General features: G+C 38.2%; 1 long non-coding RNA gene across 1 annotated transcript; it reads right to left on the reverse strand.

Moving 5' to 3' along the window:
- Positions 1-1,337: 1,337 nt before the first annotated feature.
- LOC148414885 (uncharacterized) lies at positions 1,338-21,597 on the reverse strand. The gene is made up of 3 exons (XR_015867360.1): positions 21,489-21,597; positions 10,614-10,757; positions 1,338-1,482 (listed from the first exon to the last, which is right to left on the reverse strand). It is a non-coding gene; the product is annotated as an uncharacterized LOC148414885 (long non-coding RNA).
- Between the last annotated feature and the right edge of the window lie 897 nt (positions 21,598-22,494).

Here is a 22,494-nt window from a genome sequence, read left to right on the forward strand (position 1 = left end):
AATGTAGCTTTGCCCCTAGACAAGAAAATACAGTTTTCCTCTATGGACAGTGAATGAACAAAAACTATTCGATCATCATATCATATTATTATTAATATTATTATTTAATTAAAAAAAAAAAACCTTGCTTCCAGTCCCTGAAAATACCTAGCAAGGACAACATCAAGCCAATGATTTGCAAAACTCCAATGCAACAAAAATAAAATCCAGTCTCATTATTTTTGTTCAACGCGTTAATAACGTTAAGACTCAAAATCGCTGCAAAGTGTAAGCAGCAGGATGTGTGTGTTGTAATTTTTTTTTAAAGGGCGAGACATTGCCTTCCTCAATCTCAGTCACTCACACGCAGACAGCAACACTCATCCTGCAACTGCCCAGGATCCTCAGCTAATCACATCACAGCAGAAATAAATGTATGTGTGCCTTATTAACCAAAAATGTCTACTATCTCTGGGTTCTGAACCAGAAATAGTTTTCTTTACTGTTTATCCTACTGACTAGGTGAGAGGTTACATAAAACCGATCTCTTATCAACAATTCACATTCACACCACAGGCACTGTAGTCTTCAGTCAATTTTACATACATTATTTTATCCTCCGGGAGAACCCGAGCACCCCTGGGAGAATATACAATCGTTATATAAATGTCACACAGGCAGTGAGGCAACAGTGCTACAGTAGCTGCTCAGCTCACCTGAAATCTTCAAAGGACTACAATTCTTGAAGCCTGTGTGCCTCACAAGATCAAAGTTAGTATAGGCTTAAAAGTAATATATAGCAACATAAAAGTCGCTTGGATTGGAAAATTAAACATTTTACCATCTGTCACAATTGAAGTCTATCATACTGTGTCTTTATTTGATCGAATATACTGGTACACCCATAGAAAACCCACAAACTACAATGAAAGCACGCAAAAGAAACAAGTCCTGTAATATACTCCAGGAAACGTGTACAGTATAAATTTTAACATGAAAGTTAATATGTTACACCATAAATGTATACTTGAGAGTTTATATTCAGTAATCGTTCTGGCAAAAGAGTTTATAAAATTGAGATTATTTCATTAGGATCTGTTAAATTTTTCTAATTAATCCCTTTTAGAGAGAAAAACCCTGGGAGTTTGTTTTTAATATATACATTGTTATTATGGCAGATTAAAATATTGATGTGCAACAACAAAAACGTTGGCTTCATTGATTTATTTGGTTTAAAAAAATGCAGTTGTGACCATTTATCTGCTGCTTATTTGAGGCGACCATCAGGATTAATGGTTCTGTTTTCTTTTGTCAATGGGCAAATATTTAGAAAATAACAGTCCTCCAACCTGTCATTGCTCAAATATAGGGTGTTCTTGAGTTTAATTTGGCAAAAGAGCTACATCAGCATCTTTGTTGCTGTCCTTAGCATTGGTTGCAGTCGAGACTGGGTGTTTCGTATTTATGTGGTAGACTCAACTTCTGTGGTAAGCAAGCTCCTTCCTATAAAGAATGCATATAACAAAAGTATCACACAGAGTATATACCACACATAAGTGGCACGCAGGTACGCATGCGTGACAGAAATCAAAACGGCATGTGTTTTATTACGCACGTTTGCATATGTGCCTACTTTAATCCTGAGCCGAACAAGTGTTTGTTTGTTTTCTTTCTGAAAAGTGGCTCCAAGATGTGCCATGGCTTGACGCACACTTAAATGTATGCTAATTTTTAATCAGCTTTTATTTGACAAATATGAAACGAGCATGCAAATGTAGCGCAAGTTATTGCTAACAAACAATCTGCTCATACCTGTCAACCTCGGGGTGTACTGAATCTTACGAAAGTTGGACTTTGCCCTTATATATTTGTATATAATCTTACACAGAATTTGTAGCGCATGCACACGATAAAAACAAAACAAAACCTGGCACGCATGTTAGCAAATTATTACTATTCTAATTCCAAAGCATTATAATCTTAACAGAGATCTTTTTGATATAACCAAATTTAATAGCGCTGTAAGAACTGGTTGCAAAAATCTCCTTCGTGGCACATTAAAAGCTTTGAATGAATAGTGTCCAGCGATTTTTCTCCCCATGGTTTAACAGATGTTTGTCGAGAGAGTTACTGCACAACTTCAGCTTTCATCAGAAAAAACTGTTATGGTCATGCGTCACCGGTGTTACCCTGCTACAAGCCTTTTAAAACAAGACTTCAGATGTATACTTCAATCATTTTAAATGAATAAAAAAAAATAATAATTCCAAATTAATTTGCAAGGTTTTAAACGTTTAAGATGCTTTTGTGTTACACCGATCCGTTTAGTATTTACAACTAATGCACTGTATTTTCTTAATAAGCTTTTATTTTGTGAGGGCTATCTTAACCACGGTTACACCTGCATCAATAGAAAAATGCACACTTGCAGGCCAAACAGATTACGAGGTATGGCGGACATACAAATGTGTTTCCACTCCGAAAGTGTACTACTTGATAGGTATGCAAGCTAGTCGAGAAGCAATGGCTAATCGTCCTCTTGCTAGGTGGCGACACAAACTACAGGCGAACTTCGCAAACCATAAATAATGGACTTACAAAACTTTTCGAGGTTGCAGGCTGTGCGCTGAGCAACACTGAGAAGGACTTTAAGGAAGACTGTTTTTAATGACAGAAAGGAAGCGTACCAAATACTATGTCCTGGTACTCATGTGAGTAACCCACAAAAAAAAAAATTATGTGCCCCTTGCATATCATCCATCAATCCATTTTCTTCCGCTTATCCGGGGTCGGGTTGCAAGGGCAGCAGGGAAGCCCAGACTTCCCTCTACCGGGCCATTTCATCCAGCTCCGCCGGGGGGACTCCCAGGTGTTCCCAGGCAGCCGAGAGACATAGTCCCTCCAGCGTGTCCTGAGTCATCCCCGGGAGGCATCCTAACCAGATGCCCGAACCACCTCAACTGGCTCTTCTCAACGCGGAGGAGCAGCGACCTTACACTGAGTCCCTTCCGGATGACCGAGCTCCTCACCCTATCTCTAGGGGAGAGCCCAGACACCCTGCGGAGAAAACTCATTTCGGCCGCTTGTATCCTGCATATCACTCTACCTTTATTAAAGGTACAGTCGGTGCGCTTTTTAAAGTTAATTTTAATATTCATCAGACAACTCTCACATTCTCCTCCATTTTCAAGTCTCCCTTCTACCTTTGAACTCTCCTTCCGACCCACAAATGTCAATCAAGTCATGCCAAACACAATGACAGCCAATCAGTGTCCACTTGAGAATGTGATTGACCTTTGTTTTCCAAACTCCAACAACTCAACCTGACGAAGCCTAATGCTTACAAATAGATATGATCAGCAAACAGAAAGCATAGTTTCAAAATGAAATAAACGTAATTCAAAAAAAAATATATATTCCTTTAACTGTGACTGCAATTAATTGATTGCAATGATTCTGTTAACCTGGCACCCCTATAAAATATGTTAAATGAAATGAAAATAAACTAATTAAAGGGTTTATTTCCCTATATGAACATGGAGTGCTGAGAAACTGCATTTCCCACTCATGAAGCAAAATAAGTACTATAAAATAAGTTTACATTTACACGGTATACATACACGACTACAAACAGAATAATAAACATGCAGTGGAACCTCTAAGGTGATCACAATATGTTCTGGGATGCTGGTTGACCTCCAATTTGTTATGTTTTAGAAACAATTTTCCCTTGAGAAATTAAAAAAGTAAAGAGAAGCAGTACTTTGCACATCTGCCATTGGGATATCACTTTGTGGAATTTGCAAGTTCTCACAGCGATTGCGTCAGTTGGTTCATGCGACTATGAATGTGAGTGATGTTAATTAGCGGCAATTGTGAAACAAAATGAAATTATCTTGCCACACTCTGATATCTGGAAAAGTGTGCAGTTTGTAGAAGCACGAACATTAAACAAATGTTTAAATATGCATACCTCAAACATTTCTGTTCATGGAGTGGGTTGATAAATGAGCTTATATCGTATTAAAGCATGTATGGCGTGTGTGTATGTATTTTTATTAGGAGGATGTTTCTGCATTTTTAATAGTGTGATAATAATAATATACTAGTGGTAATAACCTGCTCACCCCAGACTACAATATGCTATCAAACAAAAGAATATGCATACATTTCCGCTCATCTAAAGAAGAGATGTAACAGTGCCAAAAAGAATCATATCCGTTGGCATTACATTAATGTGAAAGTAGAACAATTACTTACTTGGCTGAGAAATTATCTGCATAATTATGAGATGAACATTAGCGGCTTTGGTGAGCATATTAATTGTAGTGTGCATACAGGAGAAAAAAATAAGCGCAACAGAGGCCCTGCAACCAGATGTCAGCTGTCTTCCAGATGGAGCTTAAACGCAAAACAACCTTTAAAAGCCAAATGGAACCTTGAAGCAGAAGATATTGTTGACATGAGCATCAGCTGCACCAGAAGAAAAGAGACAGGTAAAGTAGTTGCGCCACTGGCAAAATCAGCCTCATTTAGGCTGGTACAGCAAGCGTAACATTTTGTAATACCTTAAGGGGATACAAAGCACTCCCTGAGAGCTTTAACACCCTTTTAGGTTGGATCTACAGCAGGTTTTTTTTTCTTCAAATATTTATGAGAAAAATCAAATTCTTCAAAATCTCATTACTTGACACAACACTGTATTTTGCAGCCTGGATTAAATTTGGATGATGTCTTTTTTTATGTTCTTACAGCTTCTCTTGACATGACAAAAACAAGCTACTGTATGTGTGAGCGTGCAAACGCCCCAATCATTGAGACGCCGATTTGTCTTTCTGCCACCAAACATATTCTCCACAAGCGAGTGGACAAAGCAAAAACAGCAGAAAAATAGGATCAACAACAGTTACACAAAATCAGTTTACACCTGTTTTAAAATGTCAAACAAGACATTAAGACAAACCTTTGGAGGGAAAAAAAAAAACAAATACTTCACGGAGATGCAATCATCTTTGTTCTCTGCAAGATCTCTGCATATTACAATCGGATTACACTCAGATGACGTATACCACAAGAGGAAGCCTGCTGGTAGTTCTGGATTGTCCCTTTGAGGACCTCTGGTCCAGAGGGTTTAAATCTGGAGATTGACTTGGCCATGTCAAACCTTTCACATCTTTCCCAATGTGAATCCCTGGTTTGTTCTTGTGTTTTGAGTCGTTATATCGCCTTCTGTTTATTTTATATCCAAATAGTCAAAACAAAACGTAGAATCAGCTTACTAAAATACTTAATTTACTACGGACAGGCCTTACCTTTCCCTACTTGAAAAGATGCTGGTTTTGTACCAGTGAGACTTTTGCAACATTTACCTCTTTTGCTCTGGAAAAAGAAAAATTACAATTTGATCATTTTCATGTTCAGAAGGTGGTGATGTATATAGGTGGTATATGTAATATTAATTCAAAGTTGTACAATGACAATGTGCAAATAAAAGAAACAAATACCTAAACAAAGGGGGAAAAGGTAACTGATAACTAATGAAAAAAAAATCCTAAACAAAAACCAACAAAAGAAAATTACCGGTAATCGAAAAATAAAAATTATAAAAGAGGAAACATAACTGCAAAAACATCCCAAACAAAAACAACAAAATCACAAGCAAAAAAAATAAATATAAAAGACAAAACCCAAATCAAAAATCACAAAGAAAATATTAACAAACAACAGAAAATTCATTACATCATGAGAGAGCTTCTGGCTCAAGGTCCCTTGTGTGGAGTTTGCATGTTCTCCCCGTGCCTGTGTGGGATTTCTCTGGGTTCTCCGCTTTCCACCCACTCTCTAAAATCATGCACGGACTCACTAATTGTCTTTAGGTTGTGGATTGTTGTTCATCTTCATGTGCTGTGCCATTGACTGGCAAACACCTAGGGGTGTACACCACCAACTGCCCGAAGAATGCTGGAACAGGCTCCAGCCCGACAGCAACACTCGCAATGAAAAATATTCAAGATAATGGATGGACGGACATTACAAAAGATGACACAAATCAGCAAACTCAAGTATCCCAAACAAACAAACAAAGAAAACAATATTAATCACAAACAAAAAACACAAAATAGCATTTCAAAAGAACCGCAAATAAAATGTCACAAATAAAAAAATTAATGAACAAAAGAACATTAACTGCAAACAAAAACACATTTAAAAAGAAGAAACACAATCGCAAAATAAAAATTGCAAACAGCAAAAACACAAAAACAAAAATCACATTACAAAAGACAATGTTTTGTGATTTTCAATCCTTGTTTTCTGTACGTGTTTTTTTTTTCTTTTTCGTTTGCAATTACCTTTGCTTGTTTATTTGTTGTTTTTGTGATTTGCACTCCAGGACTAGCATAAAATTGTCACCCATATCAAACTAAATACAATTACAAAATGGGGCTTTTTCAAATGCAATACAGGGGTACACAAAGATTGCTCATACTGAATACGGCTCACCCTTTCTGCTTCAAAGCTTCCTAATGAATCAATTCATCACCTGGTGCTTATCAGCAGACGCCTAGTTTGTTATATGGTAAAGCAGTAGGTTTGACAACACTGTTGAAAATACCATTATGTTCAGCCCCATTACATGGGTGACAGCTGATTAATGAAATGTAACACTGCGCAACATATTCAAGAAAGCTCATTTTTAAAATGACCTTGCACATCATAATTTATGCATTTATTATCGAATCCCTCGAGTTTAAACACACTTTTCTCAGGTCTTGTGGTTCAGCTTGTTGCTTTTTCCACTTGGGCTCCCTCAAACGTTACGTGCGTTTCATCTTCCAGCAACCGCAGGCCACCTTCTGTGCCATCAAGTCTGCCAGTGGCTGTGGCTTTGTCGCTTTTCTCCCGGCCAACTCGCAACCGCCTCCTGCAGTGATGCAGCTTCACTGTTCGACTTCCAGGGCCACCGCTCAAAATTCACCGGTTTCGCTTCCCTGCCACATGCGTCGGAGCCAGTCACCATGCAGCTACTGATTTGCTACCTACTGGAGCTTAAAATGTCGAGATGGCGGTCCTACATCTGGTCTGAATTCAGGGTGCAACATTGAAATATGAAACTGCTACCAGCACAGCTGTGGTCTTTCACTTGGAATCAGATTGATTATATGTAAAGTGAACGCCTGCTTATTCACGGTTCGTCGCTCACTATTTTGCTGACTTATCTGGGGAGATGTGTCCTCCGTTGTTGTTTTCTGTGCTTGGGCCAAAGCAATGTCTAATACAGAAATTGTGCGCTGGTGCCATCATGGGGCTAAGAAATTACTGTATGTTGAAGCGGGTGGAGGAACATCATTAAGTAATGCTGCAGCAGCCTTATTGGAGGGGGGGTGGGGGGCTTTGTTGCCATCTTGTGGCATCTATCTGCAATCACAACCCATTTTGGGTGGCTGTTAATTACTTGCAGTTTTTGGCAGTCCTAGACTCGTTGTATCCTAATTAACGCTCTCAATCAGCAGTGTCTAATGCGCACACGGGCTCCATTTGCATTTTCACAGCAGTGTTATGAGCCTGTGGCACGTTCCAAAAATAAAATAAAACATTTTAAGAGAAAGCTTGGATAAGGTGTGTGCATGCCTGCAGTGTTCACCTTAATTTTGACACTAGGTGGTGCTGCTTTGAAAAGACAAAAGCAATCATTCATAGTCAGCATGTCCTCAAATGCAATTTAGAGAAACATATCCATCCAAAAAGATGACACCCAAATCAAGAGATTAAATTAACCCTCTAAGCGCTTAAGTAGCAATATCGCAGCTAACAACTTTTACAATATCCCTATATCACTAAACATTTTCAAGCTTTTGAAACAGTGATGCAAAAAGTGAATATTTTATTGAAAAAAACTCCTTAAGCGTTAATATGCAATGATCAGTATAATAGCATATAGCTTAACCAGCCATTTGTCAGGAAGTATTTGTCAGGAACAGTATTGGCCACATAATTTGATTAAACAATCAAAAACATGGCACAGACACGTGGTTCTGAGAAACAGCTCATGCACCATACAGGAATGCACTTTGAAAAATAATTCCACACATCTATAGTTCATAGTAATTGTATATGCACCAATTGCAGCAACGCCCCCAATTTCATTGTCTACCTGCTGTGCAATTAAAATAAAGGTATTCTATTCTTCTCTATTAATAGCTCTCTCATACACAACTGAATTTGAATTAGATATACATAGAATTTGAATTGACTAAACAAAAATCGATTTTGGATGGATGGAGATACAGACAGACAGACAGACAGACAGACAGACAGACAGACAGACAGACAGACAGATAGACAGATAGATAGATAGATAGATAGATAGATAGATAGATAGATAGATAGATAGATAGATAGATAGATAGATAGATAGATAGATAGATAGATAGATAGATAGATAGATAGATAGATAGATAGATAGATAGATAGACAACAGTGTCCATTTCCATGTTTATGCTGTGTGTGCCAATTCTCAACCAACCTACAGGCAACACCTCTTAATGTATGCATCCACCTGTTTTTGTCTCTGCCTGCCTGCCTGTGTGCATGTGTATGTGGGGGTGTGTACAGCACAATTTTCAATGGGACCAATTTTAATGAATACCAATTTCTATGTAGAACCAACTTATACATCTGGCCCCTGGTAAAGTAAGTTTCGAGCAGTGTTGCAACAGTTTGTTTGTCAAAATGAGCTTCAATGTAGCCAGAGGAGAAAAACAGACTGTGAGGAGCGTTTCAAAGAAAATGGAAAACAAATTGAGGCACAAGACAAGAAAGAAGTGGACTGAGAAAGTCCAGTGCTGAAAATTATTGAATTTTTTTTTTTTTCAAATTATTGTTTTCATGTTGCTTCCCTTGCACTCTGGTCACAGAATGATAAACATCTACTGCTTTTAATGCAAAGTAGTGCAAGGCATGGTCTCTAAAGGTTTACAATGACCAGAAAAGAGATGCTTCTCATTGCTTTAACAAAAACATAAAAAAGATTTATTAGAGGAGTCAAGTACTCTTTCAATGTAGCAATCAAAAGTCCAAGGGCCCAATTTACTAAGAATCCAACTAGCAGAAAGTAAAATGTTTGTTTGTTCGTTTCACCGAATAAAGGGATAAAGTTGCAATACATACTTTCGCAACAGCAGCTGCTATACCTACACAGGAAACCCATCAGTGTCAGACAAAAGATCTCACTCACTTTCCACACTCATGAACCCAGCAATTAGTATGAACAAGTTTATGTAGTCCAAACTGGATTGGACTAGAGCAGGGTTCTAAAAACTTGACATCAAAGTTTAATATTACCACGCTGTTGCTCTGGGCATTGTTTTTTTTTTTTTTTTTAATGGGCTATCATAGATCAGCCTCATGGCACCTTTCAGTGAAATGTAATTCTGAAGTGACATCCTGACAAATGATAAAGGCCAATTCTATGATTGGTGCCTTCATAATAAGCGCACCACTCACAAGTTATGCTGGTCCAAATGATTTGAACGGTCTCAAACTAAAAACAAACAGTTTAAGAGTTTTAAGTCACAGTGCATTCCCATCATCTCACTTGTTTCGTGGAAGGTAGCAATCTCAGTTATTTTTGATTAGACTCTTTAAGTCTTATATCAAACATCTTTCACATGATCACAAGTCTTTTGGTCTTTGCAATGACACGACACAACCATGAACCAAAAGATGAGCTCTAACAAAGCGGAAAGTGGAAACTTGGCATGGGGAAAACACCAGCGAAATTGCAACTGATCCAATGAACAAAGACCATTTTGAAAATGTGGCGGATTGCAGAGCTGTTTCAAAATATTCCAGCATTGTTGGTGATCGCTTCTCCATTTCATATTTCTACCAAGAACATGATGGAAATAATCTGCTTAGTAGGAAATATAAGACTACATAGGCTGAGACTAATGTCGTAAAATGTGAGCAGTTACAAGAAAATAGTCTTCCATGGTTATCTGATCTTTTGAAAGTCTTCTGCACTGTACAGGTGACATTAAAGAGCTACGAACTACAAACCTCTTTTGCATGCTTATTTATTTGTGTGCATTATCCTGCTCGAATTAGCTTGATCATTTGTCAAATTTTGGATCAGACCATACATCATTCAAATATTATACATTTTTAATGTTGACTTGAGTTTCCTTTAAACTTCCCCTAATGACTGGATCGCTATCAAATCAGGACATTAGAAAAAAAAGAATCTAATTTTGGAGAACCATACCGTGCTGACACGCTATCATAATTATTTTGTATAACTGTGATTATCATGTGTATTAATGTTCTCTTTAGCATTGAATTACTCAAGGGTACATCCAAATCTATATTTCATGTCCTGTTTAAGAGTATTCCATTTTGAGCTTAAAAAAAGACCACATAATCCTATTAAATACATAACAACCTTTAAAAGTAAATTCACTTTAATGCAGCTCTTTCAACCACTATAAATAAATAAATGTGTTTCTCGGAATTTCAAAGCACATTTTCTACTAACGTCCCTTAATGCATTGTTAATGTGTGAAATGTCTGAAAATGTATCCAGCATCTTAAAATGTAAGATTTGAATATTCGTGTAAGTGTGCGTGAGGTGTCACCTTTCATCTTCAAGAGTACGGGCTCAATGTCAACCTGCCAGCTGATAAAAGGCTTTTCGGCATTCCCCCTTTCCTGTCTGCATTCCTCAAAGCAAAGGTTGTGTATCTGCATGTGCCAGGAAGATGAACAACCACACTGGAATACTAAGACAATAAAGACAGAGTGTGTTGGCATCAATATCACAAGACTCATGAGGGAGACAAAAGCAGGTGTTTGTGTGTACGTTCATTTTGGGACAAGCCTGCAGGAACAAGACGTGCTCATGGACAGCAAACACAAGACGGGCAAAGTGAGTGATAATCACAGCAATGTTCATAATCTTCAGCCACCCGAGCAGAGAGAAAATAAAGTTTGCACAAATTACATGCGGGTTAATTTCCATCAAAACAAGCCCACACCCACCCGGCACGCGCGGGGAATGGAGTGGCCACTGGTTGAGAAGCCAGCGGTGATGAATCGCTCATACCTGCAATCACACTAACAATGATGGGGTGTGATGAAAGCGGACTCTGTGACCGGAATACGAAACCATGGCCGAATATGAAATAGGACGCCATATAGTAGAGGCCCGTCCATGCTAAGTCATTTTTCCATCATGTTCGCTTTGGCATTCATCAGGGGACCTTATTGTTCCGGCTGACAGGGTGTAAATTACAGGTGGAGCCAGACTTCCTGCCATTCTCGAGAAATTGGTCCCCAGTTACGGATTTCTTTGATCTTTTATAGGCTTAATAGACATGTTTTAGAATTCCATCTTAATCATCCACGCTGCTTTCCTACTCTGTCATACGGATATTCTTTTTTTCTTTTATCAAACAATCTCCCCGCGTATTCTTTCACAATTCTGTCATTTTTCTTGATCGCTTGTCTTTATCTTTGACTTTCACGTCTTCTTTATCATTGTGCCCTTCATCATTTGCAACCGCATGCGGGGGACACATCTGCAGCATTTTGGTTCCGTTTTGGAGCATGTCCATATAAAAGCCCGCAACCTTCAAAATTAAGCATATTTAATTTGCTTCCCACTAAGAGTTAGATACATGCATTTTGTTTTCTGCAGAGGGAACGACTTATCATGTTGCCAAGTCAAAAGTATGTAACCAGAAAGATTAATATGGGGGAATAATTGAATGAAAGTTGAAACATGGTTGAGCTGAACAGTGAATCTAGGTTGAACTTATACAGAAAGATTGAGATCATGTTAAAGCAATGCTTCTCAGGCAACCCAGGGGGAGGACACGAGGTGATGCCAGGAGGTGCGCGGATGACCCCAGGGAAAAGGCTTTGTTTTTATCATGTGAAATGTGAAATGAAAATTGCAATAAAATAAGAATTTTCACCGTCATTCTTCTTCTTCTTCTCCCCTATTGGTGAAAAACTGAGAAAGACAATCTTAGATTCAACAATATTTCAACATTGATCTTTCAAAATAATTCAACTAAAATCCAATGTGGATTCAATGGCCTTTTTTAAACACAACTTTTCTGTTGGCAAAATAATCAGAATCATTAACTGAGCATGATTTTTTTTTTTAACAAAACCAAAAATCGACTTCTTAACCCTAATTCAAAGTTGATCTTTAGTAATCTGGGTAGAAAACTAAACACTGAAACATATTTCACAAATTTCATCAATAAAATAACTTTTTTTTGGGGAGGGCATAGTGTGAGTTTTGGGACACATCGCATTGAAAGCAGCAATGTTTGATGGACTTTTTTTTAACAATATGCAATGAGCTGCACTTTGTATTTTATTTTGACAAAGAGCATAGAGTCACAATGGCATCATAATGACCTCCTCATAATAACAAGAGATTAGATGCACAGTTATGTGTTTACAGACTAAGTGTCCTCTCAGTACACTTAAAATTGGTCATAAAAAATGAAAACGGCTCATTAACCGACAATCGTACAATTGTTGGTATCGTGAAACATAAGAAAGAATGTGCCACATTTGTTTTTAAGTCTAGGCTTTGAGACTTTTTGTGGATGTCTTCACTTCCCAAATTCAATTCTCCCTAGTTATACAGGTTTGGGACTGGCACTGAATTGCCTCCCTTAACATACAGTAGGTAATCTTATGACACGTGATATGAACAGTTGGTCTCCCATCCAAATTCGAGCCAAGACTAACCCAATTTAGCTTCTAAGATTAAATGAGATTAGGTTTTATCAAATCAGCCTCTTTAACACCAAAATTGCTTTCGGTTACCTGAAAATGATTTTTTATGATGATGCTTTTCTACAGATGTCCCAATCCTGATCATGTGATAAGAAATCCAGCCTCATCACATTATTCACAGCTAATGTGAATCGGGGAAAAAGATGGAAGTTTTAGTTGCATTTTATTTGTTTTATTAAAGGGCTACAGAGCTACAAAACAATTAAAAGTGCATTGATATTGTCAAAAGAAAAAAAATACTGGTTTCCTACTATAAACACAGTCAAATCAATGAGTAAACACAGCCAGAGGGGGAACATCTAAATGTTCAAGTCTACGTGATTTAAATCTCCCTATCCATATAAAAGATGTCACGTTGCCATAGTTTGTACAAAAAAGGCAATTTGTTTTTACTTTTTTCTGACTCAACTAAAGAATGCCAAGTCATCAAATCTGGACTTGGTATTGGCACATCTTCAAAATTAGGTGGATAGGGACTAGGACTGGGGTGCAAAAAAAGGTCATGGAACATCCCTGTTGTTCAATCTGCATTTGGCTAGCAATCATTCCATCGTGTACCCCACCTCTCTTCTTCTTGCAAAGTCAGAAAACAACAACGGTATTGAAATAAATGGAAGCAATGTCAGTCAAAAAAATTGACATGAAGGGGGAAGCTGAGGTCCGTCAGTAAAAACCTTCCATCCATTTATTTTCCAGCAAACTGGAGCTCATTCCGTCTGACATCGGGTGAGAGACAGTGTACACTCTTGACTGGTCGCTCGTCAATCACTCAGCACATACAGAATTGGAATCATTTACATGTTATATGACTAGCACCTCTGGCTCGTGATAGAGATCTGCTACTGTCCATCTTTTACATGTATCTCATTATATCCTTTTCATCAAATTGAAATGTGAATTCACTTGACTGAAACCCTTTACCTGTCATGACGACTAAGACCGATTTGGATAGGGCAGAACAGCATGGACTTTCACCAGCTTCCCTTACTAGGCCTTTGTGTTCCTGAATAACAGGATCAAAGCATGGACTCACACCTCCACCATCTATGAGCCCAAGCTAATTATTTCCTTTGTTGGCATATGTCTCCCCCAATTGCTTACATCGCTACCAAATGTCTCCCCTCCCAAATCCTCCAGTGCAGCAATTACTTATTTTTTTTTAATCTAGGAAACTTGTGAGCGAATAAAAAGAGAGGATGCGGAAAGGTTTTTCAGAACAAAGCAGAATTGCTTTTGTGCAGTCCTCCTCCGTTCTCCTCATACATAAGACAGGAAAATGCATTTTCTCCTTCTTTGTGTATAGGTACTCACAAATGTCGAACAAGTGAACCTGACACCTTATTTCGGCAACTCCAGCAAACATTCTAATACATGCTAATTATGTATCAAAACAAAACCTATAAAACATTGTTAAACTGTACAAACACTGCAGTTTTGCTTACCTTTTGGCTTTGATATGATAGGGTTTTTCCTGTAGTCTCATACAGAAAGACTCCTGACGATGCTTGAAAATGGCGGATCTTGACTCAGCCTAACTTTTTAAGTCATGATTGGAGAAACTTTGTGCGGGGGAGTCACTCTTGCGCAGCTCGCTCGCGAACACATTTTTTAACGTAGGCAGCAGATTGCTCGATCACTTCTTACTTGGTAGGTGGGCACTGGCAGGCACTCCAGAGATTCAGCTATTTGTATACAAGCAGTTAAAAAGAACATTTTCCATGGTATGCCCTCTTTTATGTTCACATAAAACCTCATGATCTTTTGATGTCTATGTGTATGCACCGCATTGACCATTGGCACCTGGCTATGATGATGGACCCCCGGTGAACACATAAAACTCCTACACAACTTGCACTTCATCCACGCGCATAGATATTCCCAATTGCCATTGTTCACACGCACGCACACACAGACACAACTCTTCCGCGCACCCCCTCCTCCTTTCATGTCCCTCACTTTTCCTCCATCTACCAGATGGCTGACCCATCTGCTCCCCCTCTCTTTCCCTTACTCTTCGTCTTGTGCACACCCTCTCTTTCCCAACCTGCTGTTATGTGTTTCTTGAGGTCTCGATCCAAGTTATGGATACACAGGTCCCTTACTTCTCTTTACAATTTACACTCATGGGGACAACCTCTTGCCTTTTGCATTGATTGCACTTTCATGAACATCTGTTTGCTTACTACTTTCTCTGTGCAAATGGTCAAAGTTATTTATTTTTTTTGACAATGCTTCCATTTGAATGTTCAATTTGTATGTGGTTTATTTTGTTCAACACATCTGCTTAGGTAGCCAATTTTGTTTGTCTGTGCAGGCATCACACTTACCATCTGTTTGTGTAATATTGCCTTTGTGGGGGGAGGTGGTTGCGCGTCTGAGTGGATAGTGTCTGATTATAGACTAAAATGTGTTTTCACTGGAGTGTGAAGTCAACATTTCGTGTTTGTTTTCATCCCAACAACACTAATTATTTATTAGAGTACAGTATTTCATAAAAGGAAACTTGGTTATTGCACATTAGTTCATATTTTTACTTTTGTTATACTCATGAACAATCATCTGGCAGCTGGAGCCTTATTATGAGAAGCTGAAAATCATTTCCTCAGCTTCGTCTTGAACTGTGGATCACCTCGTACCACTTCCAGCCACATACACTGTTTGCTGTTTGTGTTCTACTGACAAAGCAATTTTAAAGGAAAGCCCAGAAGGCTACAACATTCATCACTGCTCTGATAGAATTTACCTGCAAGACCAGTATTGAATGTATGCTGTCTAAAAAACAAGGTGACCTCTTTCTTTTTAAGTAAGTGAGATTTTAACACGTTCACTTTTAGTGGCAAAACTGAAAGGGGAAGTTGAATCAAAAATTTTCTTGACAATAATATTTTATGTTTGCTCTCGCTAGTCAGCATTCTGATCCATCTCGGAGGCAGCCATTTTGCCACTTGCTATCTTACTGAAAATGACATCACAGTTGCTGTGGACTCAGGAAGGGACCAATCACGGCTTATGTTTTTTGAGTTTGTGACACTCGCAAGCTGAGCTACAATTGGTCATTACCTGAGCCCTGAGCAATACCTAAGCCCTGAGCAACTGAAAAAAGAAGAAAGCTTGCGCAGAGAACTTTCACAGAACTGGTGTTTTTCTCATTTTTAATGAATATAAGAAATCAATGGGGTCTTCAAAGTGTGTTTTTCTGACTTTCCTAAAGACGTATTATAATCAAGACTTGAATCAAGTTTGAACTGCTTTTGAACTCTACAGCATTCTGTCGGTGTTATGTGAAACATGCAGGTATGTTCAGTCTGTTGAAGATAGGATGTTGTTGTAAGCAGGCAATTAAAAAAAAGTTTTAAGGATTTTTTTTTTAAACTTCCATCTAAAGTACCATGATTCTGTGTAAATATCTGACATTATGACCTGTGAGTTTTAGTCCAGTGCGGTTTATCGGTGTGTTTTTTTTTTTGGGGGGGGGGGGGGGGGGGGGGGGGGGGTTTGGTGCTTCGGCTTATATACCGGTGTGCCTTATTGTGAAAATATGGTATTTGTTTTGTGTATAAAGGTCCACAAAACTTCTGAATGAAAAAAAAGTAAATATGCTGATTTATAGATGTGCCATTTTCATACAATTGGATTTTTTGTATGTTGGATTTTTTTTTTGTAATGGATTGATGCTTGACGGACTGCAGATATTTGATGACAGATGGGTGGCCTGACAACTACAGTTTGTTTTGACTTAAAAAAAATAACAAAAATAAATGAATAAAAATAGAATGATTGACCGACTCAAGTCATGCCCAGGAGGATGACAAATGACTATAGGCAAAATTCTGTAAAATACACACCTCTGAAAATAGGTATAATCTTTTATTTTAAACAAGACTAGTGCCCTTTATTTGCTCTTGAATATGATTAGGTAAAAACAGGATATTCATATTTTCCTCCTTTTTTGTTGGTGTTTTATACAACAAACAGGGCTGGAGAGCTAAACCCAGTTCAGCTGCTACTGTGCAGTGGAATTGCAAAAAGGTGGATCTTTTCATTTTCTAAAGCACTTGTCTTAAATAGGTTTGTAGGCTGGATCCACCTTCAAATGGAGGCCAAGAAGTCACATTGTTGTGAGAAAAAAACTATAAAATAATATACCAATTGACTTTGTTAACAGTTGATTACTCACAAGGTGAATCTGGCAGGAATGTGAATCTTGTAATTCCTGTAAATACCTTCCTTCTGAGGCCAGCACTTCTTTTGAACCAAGTGTTCCAAAAAGTCAACAAAAATGCAAAAGGAAAATCATATCACATTTCATGTGACATCAGGCATAGCAGGAAACTAACTAAAAGGCACTGTGTGTTAGTAAAGCTCTAATGAAAAGAAAATCCACAGACATACTTTATTTCTCTGAGTATGTTTTTTTTTCAAGGTATGTCGAGGTTTTTTTTCCCGCTCATTTTCAACCCCACACATAACTCAAAACAGGCCAATATTTTCTACATAGTATCTGTGTTTGAATAACATTAATTCAAATGTGAAATAAGTAATATCATATAATCTACAAGGCTTGAAATGAATACTGTATATATCCGTTTTGCATTTACACAGAACATTGCAAAAATGCACTTTCATCAAGCGCCGCCTAATTGGCTTTTTGTTGTTTATAACGAGGCGGCGTGGATATTTTTTTCAAAAGACTTTGACGCATTATAAAAATGAAAATATGGCTTCACTCATCTCCTTCAGCCCTCAAACATGTGAAAAATTGTATCGGTCAGATGATGACTGCCTGAGGAAGAGTAACGAGGGTGTTTGTACAATTAACAAGGAGATAAGAGAGGACTTCCAGGTCTTAAAAGGGAGGAGCTATTTGGAGGTAACTTACAAGTGTTCACATAAGTTTGCCCAAGTTTTGTAAATTCTGTGAAACGAAGTGACCCCACACTTTGCTGGCTTGGTATAGGCTTGGATCATATGGTCTCTCTGACATATAGTCGTTCTCGCGTTGCATTACCGTAATACCACTACATGTATGTACCCTTCTAAATTCTACACAGTGCAGCTTTAAAGCTATATTTGTTCTCTTGCATTTGTATTTTCAATGAATTCAATTTGTTTGGCTTCTGGGGCAGTTCCACAGGAAAAATCCATTTGAAAATGTACTCTATTTACTCAATGAATATTGCACAACTACATTAATTTGCTTTCAAATGTGTAGAAATAGCTTGTATTGTGATTGCAATTATCAAAATATGTTGCTTGTGTTAACAAAAGACACGTAGATCTTTCTCATCAGAGTAAAAAAGCAAACGGCCACGTGCATTTTTTTTTTTTTTTTTTTTTTTTTTACATACACTATATTGAGCATGCTTCCAGAATAGGTTCTATAATTCAATTCTCTTTGAAGGTTTCCTCTGCCGGAAAATGGAATGAGGAGCCTGTGCCTGGGAGTTTGGCCAGGAGCTCTCACTGTTTGCATCTGTGTGTTCTGTGTTGCTTTGACCTTGCCTTTACAGAGGGCTAATGCCCCGCCGAGAGACGTGTGACTAGCAGCAGCCTCACAAAAGCACAGAGATTAACTCACATTCACCAAGAACCAATGTGAATGGACAGTGACTGGCACATGGAGAATATATGCAGCAGATTACAAAAAAAAGAAGTAAAAACAGGGATGCATGCAAAACTGAAATCATGCTCTGGTTCAGTGGTTCTCAAATGGGGGTACGGGTAGCCCTGGGGATACTCGATTTTAAATAAAACAACCAAAAATCCTTTAAAAAAAAAACACACATTTTATGTTCAATAGGTTATTCAATTTAATTAGTTTTCCTAGCCAGATTCTCCTCCATACTAAAATGGTTCGACCCAAATTGTCAGTTCAGTTAATAATTTCTTTTTGTGAACACATCTCTAATATCATCCCAAAAGTTTAATATTTTTCTGTGGACAAATACAGGGTGTTCCAAAATGTTTGACCCCATTTTGTAGGCCAACAATTTTGACAATTTTCGGTGGAATGACCTCAAATTTTCACAGCTTGCGTAGACACGTTTCATGCTTTTGTGTGTAACGTTTGGCAGTTCTATCTTTTCAGGTTAAGAAATGCCATTCACTTCAAAAGAAAAGGCATTTTGCGTGTTAGAGTATGCTCTGACTCAGTCACCAAAGACAGTGCAACATGCCTTCACAAATTTTGCAAAGAAGGCACCAACTACAAAACAAATTAGGACTTGGCACCATAAATTTAGAGAAGAGGGTATATGCATACCTAAATCGCCAGGACGGCCATTAACGTTTGCAGAGTCACAGGCAGTACTCAAATTGAACATTTATGAAAGTCTGTCATAGAACCAACAAAAATTTGTACTTTTCTTCGTAAATTTTACTAATAAAGTGCATGACCTTCAACATGAAGTGTATTTAGTTTCATTAAGATCCATCAAGTAGTTTCCGAGATATTTTTTCTTTAACCCAAAAATGCTTTGCACTGCTTAAGGGGATGAAGCTGAACTTGGATGAAAACATATTTCACAGGGGGTACATCGCTGAAAAAAGGTTGAGAACCACTGCTCTAGTACATTTGTTTTCTGCCCAATCGGCTACATTATCGCTACACAGATTTCAAAGTGAGAAGCAGCAGCATGAAAAGACACAATTTTTAAAAGGAAACACACATGCATGCCCATAACCTTCACCAGAACAAAGCCTACTCGTTTCAGATGTGAGTCAGTGATATTTGATTTTGATACAGAAGCTCTATGTCACAAACGTGATCACATCCTCCTGAGGAAACGCGGTGGGAATAGAAAGTGCAGAGATGGAACATTTTCTCAGATGTTCTGACTGTACAAATATTCTCTAAAGGACACAAAAACAATATGAAGCACATCAACAGGATAATAACCCAGCACTTTCTCTACCCCTGACTGAGTGTATGAATATGGTATGCACTAGGATTGTATAAATTCAATGTGCATGTATTTCTGTATCAAGAAATACAGTGGGTAAAAGCGGCCTTGAGGCCACAGGTGTAGCAAGACAATGCAGAGAATTTAGAGTGGGATGGAGAGAGCCAAGGAGGTCACGGGCCTCGCTTTGGGCACCAGGCCAACTGTATTCAAGTGGAAGACCATCAGACACTCACGTTCCCCTACGGTCAGAAGGAAACCACATGGAAAATAAGGCACGGCAGGCTTGATGTCGTCCACATGGGGTCACGCTTCATGTACAGATGCTACCCGGCATGTACATACACACATAATCCGCCAGATATAAACAAATAAGAGTAAATACCACAGGCAAAGATACAAAATTAAACTGCGTTCGAATGGTTTCAAGTAGCATCATGCAGACCATGAATCACTGAATCATTGCTTTTTTAAAATGTTGATCTAATACAGACAATAGCCAATTGTCATGCAGCATTTATACTTTGAACAGGAGTATAACATGGATCTTTTATTATTCCATGAAGAATTCATCTCATTCATAGAGAATAGTTGCTTCATAATTCCCCTCATACATTTTGCACACTTGCTATTTCTACTCGGAGAACTCAAAAAGATGGCTGCAAAGATGAATGGTAAGGACACTTGAGTTTTTCCACATCACATCATTAATTATAACTAAAATGTAATTGTAATTATATAAAATTGAATTTATATTTAAATAATAACAGAAAAACTAAAGCAAACAAAGCTCAGGTAACAACCAATCGCAGCTCTGCATACGACTGTCACCTGGCGAAACACAAAAAAGTGTTGAGCTTTGACTTATTGTTAGCTGTCCCTTAACCGCATGCGATATCTTGTCATCCTAAGGCATTGACTGTTTATGCTGTTGTTTAGAGCCACAACCACCGGAAGCAACCACATTACTTAATTCACTGCCATTTACGACTATACTGTCGACACCATTTTTTTTTATTATACAGTACATTGGAATTCAATGAGTTAATTCCTTCACTGCCACTGACAAATATGTCAAAGGTCCATTTTAAGTAGACTGGTCGTGAATGTGTTGATTCTTTGCAATGCATGCTTCACTGCATAAATTGCTTGGACCACTGGCTAGCCTTGAGTTAACTTTGTAGAATGTATTCAACAAACACAAGAACGACCCCCCCCCCCCCCCCCCCCCCCTTACACTTTGGATTAGTCCACATTTTAGTTGAGATCTGATTGATTCAGTCTAATGTAACAGGAAGACTTACAGTGGCGGTCCATGCATTTCACATTTTGGCCTTCAGTGAATGGACCCCTCATGCACACGTACACAGGCTTTTTTCAAAGCATTTAAACATAAATAAACCCGCATCAGCAATTAACGCTTATCATTATACATGCCACTGAGAATAAGTCATAATAATTTCAAATTTTTTGTCCACGAAGTTTTATGAAGTCCAACGAGAGTAGGCAAGCTTTAACAGGATTGTACGCTACATTACAAACGGCAATTTAATATAAGTGTCACGTCTGCATGGGCATGGTGAGTGAGTTGGGAGAAGGAAGGACCAGGACCCAAAAAATGCAGGAAAACTGAGAAATATCTGACTGAGAAAGGAAGTTTTAACAAGGAAATGAAGCAGACGGGTGGAAGAAATCAAACCAACGAGAATGCAGACAATACAGGTAAAACCCCACAACAAACACGATAATTGAATATGAATGACATTAAATGACAAAAACATATTAACTCACCCAAAACGGCTGTCCCCAAGTTATTTCAGTACAAAAGCCATTCTTCTTTTTTTTCTCAGAAAGACTTTCATGACTTGCTTGTAGCGTTTGTTTTAGCGTTTCATTTCCAATAAAAAATCATTTTGTAATGACATGGACGCCAATGCTGAAAGTCGCGTCGGTTCAATTTCCGGTTTGCTCTTCTTCGCCCATTGTGGGTTGAAGAAAAAAAGCGTCTGCGGATCTGACTTCGACGTATGCTAACGCTAACGTTAGCTGGTTGAGCAACATGTTTTTTTTTATCTTCTAACTATTTACATGGTGGCCCAATATAGCACTGCCTTCCTGCAGTGAGCGTCCACTTACGTCACGTTCGACATGATAGTTCTTGAAGGCGTTTTTATGGCTCGATTGGCTTTTGCATCTTTCTAACAAAAAATATAGCAATGTACAAAATATGCCATTGCGCATAGCACAGAAGCCGATTGTTCAAGGCAGACATGGTCTGGAAATCTGCCTGGCGACACACGTTAGCTTAATTCTAATTGGCTAAAAACTCTACATTAAACCGGCAGCACTTATAGGAGTGTAACCATACGGATATTATATGACACGAAAAGAACAGAATATGGAGAATACGTTTATACATAAAATATATATATTTAGCAAGAATAAATTAAAAATGAAATTGACTTTTATTTTAGTTATCATAATTATTATAGTTATGATAATTTCAGGTTAATTTAGGCCAGAAGAGAAGGCCTTGCTGGCCCTGACAGACAACCACTGCTTAACACAAACTATTACTTTGACCAAAATGCTCTCATTATTATTGGTAAGGCCAAATAAATGACCCACCCATCCATCTTAAACACACAACCTCACAAGGGTCACGGGTGTGCTGGAGCCTATCCCAGCTGTCTTCAGGCTGTAGGCGGAGTGTACCGGGGTACACCCTGGTATCTCAGCCAGCCAATCGTAGGGCACACAAAAACAACCCTTTATTCCATGTATTAGAGTGGCAAAT

This window comes from Hippichthys cyanospilos, chromosome 12 (assembly GCF_059441005.1).
Source record: "Hippichthys cyanospilos isolate Australia breed blue-spotted pipefish chromosome 12, RoL_Hcya_1.0, whole genome shotgun sequence".
Classification (NCBI taxonomy): Eukaryota; Metazoa; Chordata; class Actinopteri; order Syngnathiformes; family Syngnathidae; genus Hippichthys; species Hippichthys cyanospilos.